Here is a 12,007-nt window from a genome sequence, read left to right as displayed (position 1 = left end):
GTTGGCTGTGCATAACTGAGGGTAGAGTTTGGCCCAAAGTACATGGGAAAACAAAGAAAAGTATGTTGTATATTTTCTTGGGTTTTGCTGAACATTTTTACGAAGCCCAGCAGACTCTCATTAAGTTTCTCTTATCCCTACTAAGGAGGGAACAAGTCCTGTTCCCCTCCTTGTGGCAGCAGACAACAGAGTTTAATCTGAAAGCAAAAGTATACAGCCAGTGTGGTGTAGTAGTGTGTTGTAGAGTGCTGGACTAGGACTTGGAGAAACTCGGGTTCAAATCCCCACTTAGGCATGTTTGAACTTGACATAGTCAGTACCTTTCTCACACTAAGAAAATATGGTTTTTGTGCAGAAAAATGAATCAAGGGAGAGAACCAAGTATGCCGCTTTGAGCTCCATGGAGAGAAGCCAGGATAAAAGTGTACTATACAGAAATAAACAACCCAGGATTGGAGGTGTATTGAATGTAAAATAACTTCAAGGCTATACAAAAAAAACTAGAGGACCTTGGTATGGCATATTCATCCTGATTTGCTTGTGCAAAGCTTACACAGTAAGATTATATCTTGTCTTTATTTAGCATTCATTCTGATTTGTTTGCGGGGTAGTCATATGACAATGAACATTCCTCCTGCATTCACCCTCATTTGTTTGCAGGATGTTTATACATCTTCCCATTAGTCATTCACTCATCCCACACTTTTCAATGCATTCCCCCATCACTTTTCAAACCACAAATAGTCCAGTTCTTTTTAAAGTGGATTTGATATGCTAGGGCAACGGGGCCCTTTATTCCACTTTAATTGCCAAAACCTAAAATTAACGGTATGCGTTTGAATCCCTCCCACAAAATAGAGCAGTCCCAAGAAATGTTTGGAAGAAATAAGGTATGGGCATAACTGAAATGTCACCTTTCTGTTATAGTTCAGTTTTATACTTCTCCATGATCTCCCCCACCCCAATTGGACTCACAGTCTTAGATTTTTTTTCTGCACGCCCAAAGCTTCAGCAACTGAATATGGGTCTTAAACTGTAAACATTTTGAGGGAGTGGTTAGTGTTTCCTTTATTTCCAAAGAATCATATTTTCTACCCCTTATGCATGTATAGCCTTATGCCAATGAAGCCTTGCATAAGACCCAAATTGGTCCAAACCTCAAATTACGGTCTTAGATGCCCCAAACTGCTGGCTCTTTTTGTGCTGTAGCAAGCAGCCATACTTTTGTTCCGAAGCTAAAAAATAAGTAGTAGTCTTTGACCATGTACCATGGAGTGGCTCTGCCTAATGATGAGTTGAATTTTTTGTGTTGGGTTGAACAAGATCCTAACCTCAGGTGCAGAATTACAGTCATAAAAAGGTGTGGATTGGGACTGTGGCATGGGGCAGAAGGGGTTTAGCATTTGCACTGATTGCACTTCTTATTCAGAATAACCACCCCACCCCAGTTGCTATTTGATTGGATTGGGGGGCCTCTATTTGCACCTGTTGGTGAGATAAGCCTGTGGCTCTTGCGGAGCAGGAAGACATTTCTGAACCGAAATCTTCCTAAGGGAAGGAGAACTGGGAAAGTTTTGGAGAATAGAAACCTCCCCAGGAAGCCCACCTGGTGCTCACATTGCTGTCTTTTTGGCATATGGGCTAGATCTAGGCACATCAAAGCCTAGAGCCAGCGTGGTGTAGTGGTTAAGAGCAGTGGACTCGTAATCTGGTGAACCGGGTTCGATTCCCTGCTCCCCCACATGCAGCTGCTGGGTGACCTTGGGCTAGTCACACTTCTTTGAAGTCTCTCAGCCCCACTCACCTCACAGAGTGTTTGTTGTGGGGGAGGAAGGGAAAGGAGATTATTAGCCACTTTGAGACTCCTTTGGGTAGTGATAAAGCGGGATATCAAGTCCAAACTCCTCCTCCTCCTCCTCCTCTTCTTCTTCTTCTTCTTCTTCTTCTTCGAAGCATTTCAGTTTAAAGCGTTGTAAATTTAAACAGGGAAAACAGGTAGAGAAAAATGGGACTCCACGTCGCCATCTGGTGGCACAATATAATATCGCACATACAATGCATATAAATCACTTTTTCTTTACCAGTCTAGCTGAGTCCCTGGTTAATACCTTTCTGTTATTCCAAGTCTTAAGATCTGATCCAAACCCCTTTGGTGTAGTTGGTGGTAATCTGGTGGTTGTTTTCGTTCTGTGCTGTATGTAGTCTTTTATTGTGCTGGCTTTTCTAATTTGAGTCTTTATGCTGGCTGCCTCAAGTCAATTGCGGTTTTTGTTGCCGTATGATTTTTATTGCTATATTTTTATTCTCTTTATTTATATGGCGCCTAGAACAATTATTTTATGAGACATCTTGTAAATATAAATAATGTGCTTGGAAGAAGCTAGTTGTGTTATGCACTGCCTCGCCTGAGATATGTTATGATGCCTTTTTCTTGGTGACCCTTTAAAACAGCTGCTACTCTAGCAGCTGCTCTATGAGTGGTGGAGCACATTTCCCACCAGCCTCTCAAACAGATGTAACAGAGAACAAGGCTGTATAGAAGCTGGAATGTTGACATATGGATCTTTCCTCATTGTCAGGCACTAGCTCTGTTCAGGTCAGCTATCCATGTAGAATCAGTGTAGGTGAGGGGGGATGGGATCGTCTGCTGTCTCCACCTCTGCATTTTGGACAGAGCTTGGGCATGCTCAACAAGGGATGGGTGAACCTGCCAATTTTGATTTCTCTCAGTTTCTCATTCTCCCAATCTTCAGTTCAATTCTCCACATTTCCACATCTGTTTAAGGCTTTTTAAAACTCCTCATGAAAACTCACCAGCATTTTAGTGAAAATTTCTCCAGATATGCACATTTTGGTATATAAATTTTCCTAATACACAAAATTTTGCAAAGCAATTGTGTCCAATGTGGTGCTGTTTGGTGTATTATTTCTACTAATTTCAGCATTTTATGCATACTTCGCCTTGCAAAAAAGTGGAGAAGCGTGAATTCTGCATAATGATTATGTTTCAGTTTTTGTATTGTTTTAGAGAATGTGAGTTTGGTAGATTGGTTTTTAAATGTGAACGGAATCAACTTTGTTCCCCAGCTTTACACACAAGCAGATTAGGGATGGAGCCATGACACTAACCTCCTTGCACCAGTGTTACTGCCATGTACTGGGAGGGGTAAGGTGGTGGAGAGATGAGGTTTGAGGAGACACACTGGTGAGAGTGGCAGATTGACTCTGCCAGTGCATCGCTGTGGCCTGACCTTGTGGCCTGACCTCCCACCTCCATGGTACATGGCAGCAACATTGATGCCAGAAGGGTTTTGCCTTGGCTCTACCACACCATATGACTTTTGAGCTGTATGTGCATTCAGAAGTTATGAGGACTGCACGGAGACTGAGTATGAGGAGTGCAATCCCAATGCTCCATGCATTGATTATACACATATTTTAACAAGGGCAGAGACATCACCTTGCCAACAAAGGTCCGTATAGTTAAAGCTACGGTTTTCCCAGTAGTGATGTATGGAAGTGAGGGCTGGACCATAAAGAAGGCTGATCGCTGAAGAATTGATGCTTTTGAATTATGGTGCTGGAGGAGACTCTTGAGAGTCCCATGGACTGCAAGAAGATCAAACCTATCCATTCTTAAGGAAATCAGCCCTGAGTGCTCACTGGAAGGACAGATCGTGAAGCTGAGGCTCCAATACTTTGGCCACCTCATGAGAAGAGAAGACTCCCTGGAAAAGACCCTGATGTTGGGAAAGATGGAGGGCACAAGGCGAAGGGGACGACAGAGTACGGGATGATTGGATAGTGTTTTTGAAGCTACCAGCATGAGTTTGACCACACTGCGGGAGGCAGTGGAAGACAGGGGTGCCTGGCTTGCTCTGGTTCATGGGGTCACGAAGAGTCAGACACGACTAAACGACTAAACAACAACAACAACTATGGCAATCTTACACCTGATTAAATTCCTTGCCTGTGAAATTATTTGAGTTATTATAGGAGCCATGCCTTCTATTTTATGTGATGCCCTGTGCTCAAGCAAGCCACCGTGTTCATTCTCTCTGTTCGTTCTCACACAGTTCCTCCCCCACCCCGCTTAAACTAGCAACACAGGTACAAATACAGGCACCATAAACTGCCCCCAAATTTGACCCAATGAACCTCTTGGCTAAACAGGAGCACTCTGAGGGACTACACAGGGAGAAAAGTGATGGTTGATGTACTTACTACAGCTTCCCATCTTCAGTCATTAAAGGTTTCCTCAAGCATAACCACAATACTGAAAATCATTCAGCAGAGGTTCTCCTTCCATGCTGGCAATGATCACTTCAGTAATGTTCCAGTAAACACTGAATTACAGTCAGTGTCTCCTAAAAGACTCCCTCTTAAGATGATACCTTGTGTGATGAATATCTTTCTGCCTTCTTGGGTTATTACTCTCCAAGCTTGCGTTAACATTTGTTTGTTTTAACTGGTTCCTGTATGCCACACAGGCTTCTTAAATTGCCACAAAAACAGGGTTTTATTGCACTAGGCAAATATTTGGAACCTGCTAATAGCTGTGGCGTTTGCATTCCCTGCGCTCTCTCACTGTAAAGAAAAACAGCAGCTAACAGTATAAGACAATTGTTAAAATGCCTGAGTAGCCAAGAATAGTTTTATAATACAAAAACACATGTCCCCTTACAAGGCAGGCTGCGGGCTGATGAATCAAAACAACATACCTTCTGAAATGCTGGATGCAATTCTCACTCCATCTGTTATGGGTGAATCCCAAACCTTGGGAACATCTGGGTATCACATGCTCCAACTTCCCCAAGCTTTATCAGCAATGGTCCCATTTTGTCCCTGCTTTTAATCTTTCTTTTCTTGTTTTGGAGAGGGGTGAGATTTTGTCGAAAAAGAGACACTGGGATCCCACAACTCTGCAATCTGAAATGGTTCCCATTGGGATCAAGGATGAGAAAATAGGCAAACAAACTTAACATTTAATGCAGTGTGTGGTCCAAGAAAATCTGAACGGGAAAGGTTACAACTCTGTTTTGCCACCTTATCCTACAAATGAAGTTTTGAAATAAAGCAGCAGTTGGCCAGGAAATCAACAGCTGAACTGTCTGAGATACTGCAACTTTGTTTGTCAGGCATGCCACATTTGTTTGCACTTTAAAACTAACTTTTGTGTAACATCCAACATTCCAAAGAAGAAGGGTTTTTTGTTTTTTCTAATGAGAAGTAAACCACTTTGTACTAATGTTTATTATTGCTCTCGCTGTGGCATCATTATAAACCTGTTGCTAATGAAAGTGATGCTTAGCATATTTACTTCTCACTGGTGGCAGTTCATGCTCCAAACAGTAAGACAGTAAGAGCTTTGACAGTGGAATGGACAGGTTTGGGAGGTGATGGACTCTCCTTCCTCGGAGGTGGTTAAGCAGAGGTTGGATGGTCATCTGTCATGGATGCTTTAGTTGAGATCCCTGCATCACAGGACTAGATGATGCTTGGGATCTCTTCCAACTCTGCAATTCTGTGTCTATGATTCAAGTATCTGATGGGGTGCAGAGGCCGCATTTGCTAGCCACATACTTGTCTTTCTCTGGTAAGACTATAATATCAGCTCTGCCTGTACCCAAGCCAGCTCATCTGCAAGGGAAGATCAGCTTAGCCTCAGCTGGATATAAATCCCAGTTTGCAACTCATCACTTTCTTCTTAAAGGTGATCTTTCTCTACTCTCCTTTTGCGTCTCTTGTCTTCTTAGTTTTTAAGCCTGAGGGCAGAGCCCCCACTGTCTTTTAACTAGATGTAAGCTGACGTGGATAGGGACGCGGGTGGTGCTGTGGGTTAAACCACAGAGCCTAGGACTTGCTGATCAGAAGGTCGGTGGTTCGAATTCCCGCGACAGGGTGAGCTCCCGTTGCTCGGTCCCTGCTCCTGCCAACCTAGCAGTTTGAAAGCACGTCAAAGTGCAAGTAGATAAATAGGTACTGCTCCGGCGGGAAGGTAAACGGCGTTTCCGTGTGCTGCTCTGGTTCGCCAGAAGTGGCTTAGTCATGCTGGCCACTTGACCCGGAAGCTGTACGCCGGCTCCCTCGGCCAGTAAAGCGAGATGAGTGCCGCAACCCCAGAGTCGTCCACGACTGAACCTAACGGTCAGGGATCCCTTTACCTTTACCTTTTTAAGCTGACGTGGGAGAAAATATTTGTCTGATGTGTGAGATGAAAATATAGTTGAATGACATAATACGTACATGAGACTGGCATTCTAACTCTATGTAACTGGGACCTTCAGTGGGGCTTACTTCTGAATAGACATGGGGCTTATCCATACTTACCTTTCCTCCGCTCTTTCCAGACACAGCCTGCACTTTCAAGCTCCATGTCCAAGTGCTCTTTTTCTTTGCTCCTGAACTTTTCCCATGAAAACCGTCTCTTTAAAGCTCAATTGGAGCAAATGGCAAACCCAGGAAAACCCAAATTGATGTTTGCTCTGATTAAGTGCTAAAGGGCAGGGCAAAAGGTAAGTGTAGATAAGCCTCTGGTTAGGATGATAGCCATAGTCCTATCAAAATGATTCTTCAAGGTTTAGCTGTTAGGATATTTCCGTTTCACCTTAAAAGGGAGCAGGCTTTGAGAGTCACAGAGTCTGCGTATTTCCTGTTCACAGGATGTTTATGTTTTCTGTTGCTTTCGTTTTCTCTCTGTGTCGGAGACACTGATGCAGGCAGTCATGTTTTTCTTTGTTCTGATCAACGCAGAATAAAACTTGTAAATAATGCTCTCCTGCGTGCGACTTTTGCTGTGCATTATCTGCTGATAGTGTGCATGAGCTCTGGAATGTGGCAAGCTATTTCAGGAAACTCATGTCGCTAATTGCTGATACTGCGTGCCTACGGGAGATCGATGGATCGTCCGGCAGACGGCTTGGGGCCATGATGGACTTTGTCTCCCTGGCAGTATCCTAAAGTAACCAAGTCCTGGGTCTAAAACCCTCCAGTCAAGTTCCAGCCCTCTAAACCAGCTCCTGTCCAAACCTGTCATCCTCATTATGTGCCTCAAGGCTATATTTCCAATTACTGTATTAGAATCATAGAGGTCCCCTTATTCTACTACTGCCTACATATGTTGGGGAAATCTTTTAGGATTTCCAGATATGAAGTTCTTTTCAACAGTTTGTTGCCTTAATTCTTACATACTTTTACAAGGCAAAAAGCCACTGTTCCACACACAATTTAATTCCATATGTTTTCTTTACATATGTGAGAAATAAGTGGTAATATGACAAAACAAGCAACGACTGGATGGATGCAAACGCTCATTCTGCAGGAAATGGGGAGAGTCCTCCTGGCTATATTCCTTTCGCATGCTCCCTGTTGTGTACTTAACATGAGATTATCAATCCTGATTGTTGTGGATTTCCTTAAATCTAGTTCAGCCATATAAAAATGCTCTAAGAGGTGCCCTCCTGAAGAAGGGACCACAAAAGATTATAAGATCCGTTTATGCTTCCTGGTGTAACAAGTTTCACTTGCCTTTTTCTGGGGTTTCCCCCTAATGCTTTTATTTCAAATAGTCACCTAGCGCAGCAAAGTTGTTAGCGATTATTTGTCAGCTCTGAAAATGTGAGACCACTGCACCATATAATTCCAGTCCATGCTTTTCAAATACCTTTCCCAACAGCTATGGATGGTGGGGGATTGCTGCCTGAGGGATTTTGTTGTTGTTGGTTTGTTTTGCTTAGCAAGCATCCTAGGCAGGATAGGAATTCTCTATGCATTGTGAATTCCTCTTAAAATTTAGTAGAGGACCTTATGGGAAAATACCACAGATTCCAGAAGACATCATAAATGGGGACTGGTGGAGCCTTTTCCTCCATATTTTGCTGGTCATTCAAAGGTCATATACCAGATGTAAAATTGACTATTTGAAGCATGGACTGCTGTACCCTCATTGATCTGCATACATGCCAGTGTCATGCATGACAGGGTTCTTCATTTTCACAGAGTTAGCAGCTCATGCCTTCTGCATATTTGTGTATGGATTTGGATTAACTCGAATTAGTGTTGTATGGAACATACCATGCAGATGATGATGATCATTTATATAGCGCCAGCAATGTATATGATGAGGCAGAACTGCTCATTGCCTACTTTGCCTCTGTCTTCACCCAAAAGGAAAGCAGAGCCCAACCTGGTGATAACAGAACAAACAATGCAAGGAGGGAGCTGCAGCCCAAGATGTGAAAAAAGGTGATAAGGGAACACCTAGTGACTTCAAATGAATTCAAATATGAGCTGCACTCAGGGGTACTAAAGCACCTTACGGATGTAATCTCAGAGTATTTGAGAATTATTGGAGGTCCCTGCAGATGTCCCCATCTTCAAAAAAGTGACAGGGGGAAGGGAGGAAGAAGACCCAGACAACTACTGTTAGGTCAGCTTGACGTCAATAGGTCCGAGAACAGAGAATTAAACAGTTGGTCTGTGAGTACTTAGAAAAGGATGCTGTGATTGCTAAAACCCAGCATGGATTTCTCATAAGCAAGTGATGCCAAGCAAATCTAATTTCTCTTTTTGGTAAAGTTGCAAGTTTGGTAGATCAGGGGGATGCTGTAGACAAAGTATATCTTGATTTCAGTAAAGCTTTTGACAAAGTACTCCATGATATTCTTGTGGAGAAGCTGGTAAAATGTGGGTGGGATGAAGTAAGTATTAGGTGGATTTGTAGCTGGTTGACTGACCCAACCCAAAGTGTGCTAACTCATGGTTTCTTGTCATCCTGGAATAAGTACCAAGTGGGGTGTTGCAGGGTTCTGTCCTGGACCCGCTGTTGTTCAACGTCTTTATAAATGATTTGGATGAATGAATTGAGGAATTGCTCATCAAATTTGCAGATGACACTAAACTGGGAAACAGAATTGGGATTGACCCTGACAGATTGGAGAACTGGACCAAAACTGACAATATGAATTTCAGCAGGAATAAATATAAGGTTCTACACTTAGGCAGGAAGAACCAGATGCACAGATGTAAGACGAGGGACACTGACTTGCCAGTAGTACATGTGAAAAGAATCTAGGGGTCTTAGTAGACTATAGGCTTAACATGAGTCAACAGTGTGATGCAGCAGCAAAAAACCCTAATGCTATTCTAGGTATACTGTCTAGTTCAAGGGAATTAATAGTCCCACTTTATTCTGCCTTGGTCAGGCCACACCTGAAGTACTGTGTCCAGTTCTGTGTGCCACAATTCAAGAAGGATGTTTACAAGTTGGAAGATATGGTGGGGACGATGGCCAAGATAATCAGGGCCTGGAAACCAAGCCTTTTGAGAAACAATTGAGGGAGTTGCATATGTTTAGCCTGGAACAAAGGAGATTGGGAGGAGATATGATAGCCAACTTCAAATATCTAAAGGACTGTCACATGGAAGATGGAGCAAGCTTGTTTTTTTTTCCTTCTCCAGAGGGCACGACTCAAACCAAAGGCTTCAGGTTACAAGAAAGGAGATTCTGAGTAAACATCAGGAAGAACATTCTGACAATAAAAGATGTTTGACAGTGGTATGAACTCCCTCAGGAGGTAGTGGACTCTCCTCCCTTGGAGGTTTTTAATCAGAAGTTGTATGGCTATCTGTTGTGGATGCTTTCGTTGAGATTCCTGCATTGCAAGGGGTTGGGCTAGATGACCCTCAGAGCCCTTTCCAACTCTATAATTCTATGATCCTGTAACTTCTCGTTGCAGCTGTGCTGGATAGGAGAAGAAGCCCAATACTTGCTGAGGCTCATTCTCATGATTTTCCACTATGATTAGCATCATGTCCAAACCAGCCATAAGATCACCAGCAGTTTTGCAGCCATTCCACCTAGTCCACACCATGCCCCACATATGACCTGTACTGGAAATAGATGTCATAATAGGATTAACAGGAGCTCTTCAGAGACCCTGGAGATTTCAGATAAATGGCATAAACAGGATATAGTTTTATTTTTAAAAATAAGGAAGTACTTCCTTGGCTGCCCAACCTGGTCTAGTTTCAGCTCAGTGCTTTTTTGTTGGTTTGGCAGGGGGTTAAAACTTCAGGGCTTGATAAATTTTGGCTGCTGCTTCAAGCAGTACTGGAGCTGCAGTAAGAAGAACCTGCCCAGTGCTGTGCCTCAGAATGATCCAGTGTGAATGATCCTGCATGGTTAAGTGACATCACTGCAAGGGACATTTTTCATGGAAAAAAGATGGCCGCTCACACTGGATAGGGGTCAAGGTGCAACTAACATAGTCCGGATCCAATGCAGTGTTTGATTTTGACATTATTTTGACATTAGGAGAAGCTGTATCTAATTTTGAGAAGTAGTTTCTAGTAAATAACTTTACAATTGTTATTATACAGCCTATTACGTTTACGTGTTTTTTCAAGTGTTTCTAAATGTTTCAGAAATTAAAGATTTCCCAAGAAGTCATTTATTAAGGCCCCTAGTGTGTGTGTGTGCATTTTTAAACTCAGTGAAGTTTGGCTTTTAAAAGTGTGCAGTGTTATAATATTAAGATATAACAAACTATTACATCCATTTACAGTTTTCCTTTGGACCCCCCAGGCATGTGGGTCTCCAATCAGAGGATTACTGAGAAACCTCAGATATATAACAAAGTCTATGTTCTAGTAAATATTTGTAAAGCAAAAGCCTGGGAAGAACCCACAGTATATTTTACTGCTGATAATTTAATAAATCTGTGGCATGTCTGAAATTTGTATTGTAAATGTTGGAATGTGTGAAATGATGTTGCATTTAGGAGTTAGCTGGCAAAGATGAGGTGTGTGAATGATGTTTATAATTCCAATATATATAACTTAAATCTATATATTGAGAATGATGGTCTTCCTCTCTCTGAAGGGTGCAGTGGAAATACCTAATGGAACAAATAGGTGAAATATACTCCAAGTCCTAGGTCTCTACAAAAAAGGGCTGGGACACTCAGAATTCTAGCTTGAAATCAGGGGTTGCACAATTACATCATAATCAGCCACATGCGGCTTGTGAACCGGGATATTGCTGGCTCCTTTGTTAAAATATCTTACGAAGAGAACTCCTCAAAAGGAAGGAGCAGAAGAAAATAATTTTACACAATTTGGCAATATCAGAGCAAAGAGAAACTTTAAACTTTAAAAACATGCATTTTAACTGACACTGTACTAACAAACTTATTCATGGAATAAGCCAGAAAAGGCATGATCCCACCCATCTCCACGCATTTCTATAGTTCAGCTGCTGCTTGTTTTAATGGGCAGTAACCAGAACAGAGCTCAGTGGCACCCAAGGCTTCATGTATCTGAAATTCTTGCTATTATAGACAACAGACAGTTGTGTAAACAGCTGATTACATTCGCGGAATGTTTGCTCCCTGTGTTTAACGGATGGCATACTCTCAGTCACAGTAGTTTGTTTGCCCTGAAATTAAGCAATAATGATTGAGATGCAGAGCATTTCCTGGGGATTAATGACCAGTTGGGAGTAGTACTTGGCCTGAAGTGTAGCCTTTGGCCATTAACCCCAGCTGGCCATTAAATCTAAAGGAAATGCCATGTCTTAAGCTCTTGCTTGTTATAACACAAGCATATAGAGGACGCACGCACGCACACACACGCGCACACAAACACATCTGCAGGTATTTGTTTGCTATCAGTGGTTATGTTTCATATGGAGGTTTACCTGCCACTGTTGTCTCAACATAATGCAAAAGGAATGAAAGAACAGGCATTGGGTTGCGACAAGTGAGGGATTTGCCTCTGTAAAAAGCCCTTCTTGCAGGTTGGGATCCCTGATTCTCACTAACCCCTCATATCCAAAAACAGTTTCTAAATTTTGGGGAACCCTCTGGACTCGGTTGAGATACAGTGCCTGAGACTTCAATCAGTAACAAGTATCAGCAAAAATCAGATGCCCTGACTGAGGATCATCTATTCCAACCCCCTGAAGTGCAGAAATATACAGTACAGCTGTCTCATACGGGAATCAAAC

General features: G+C 42.5%; 1 protein-coding gene across 10 annotated transcripts in view; it reads left to right on the top strand.

The window, feature by feature from the left end:
- LOC310714648 (uncharacterized protein) overlaps positions 1 to 12,007 on the top strand; it is a 152,022-nt gene that overhangs the window by 19,404 nt on the left and 120,611 nt on the right. The window lies entirely within an intron of this gene.

The sequence above is a fragment of the Podarcis liolepis genome (assembly GCF_965112155.1).
Source record: "Podarcis liolepis genome assembly, chromosome: 9".
NCBI classification, from domain to species: domain Eukaryota; kingdom Metazoa; phylum Chordata; class Lepidosauria; order Squamata; family Lacertidae; genus Podarcis; species Podarcis liolepis.
The sequence above is the reverse complement of the archived record's forward strand: the minus strand, read 5'-3'. Positions and strand labels throughout refer to the sequence as shown.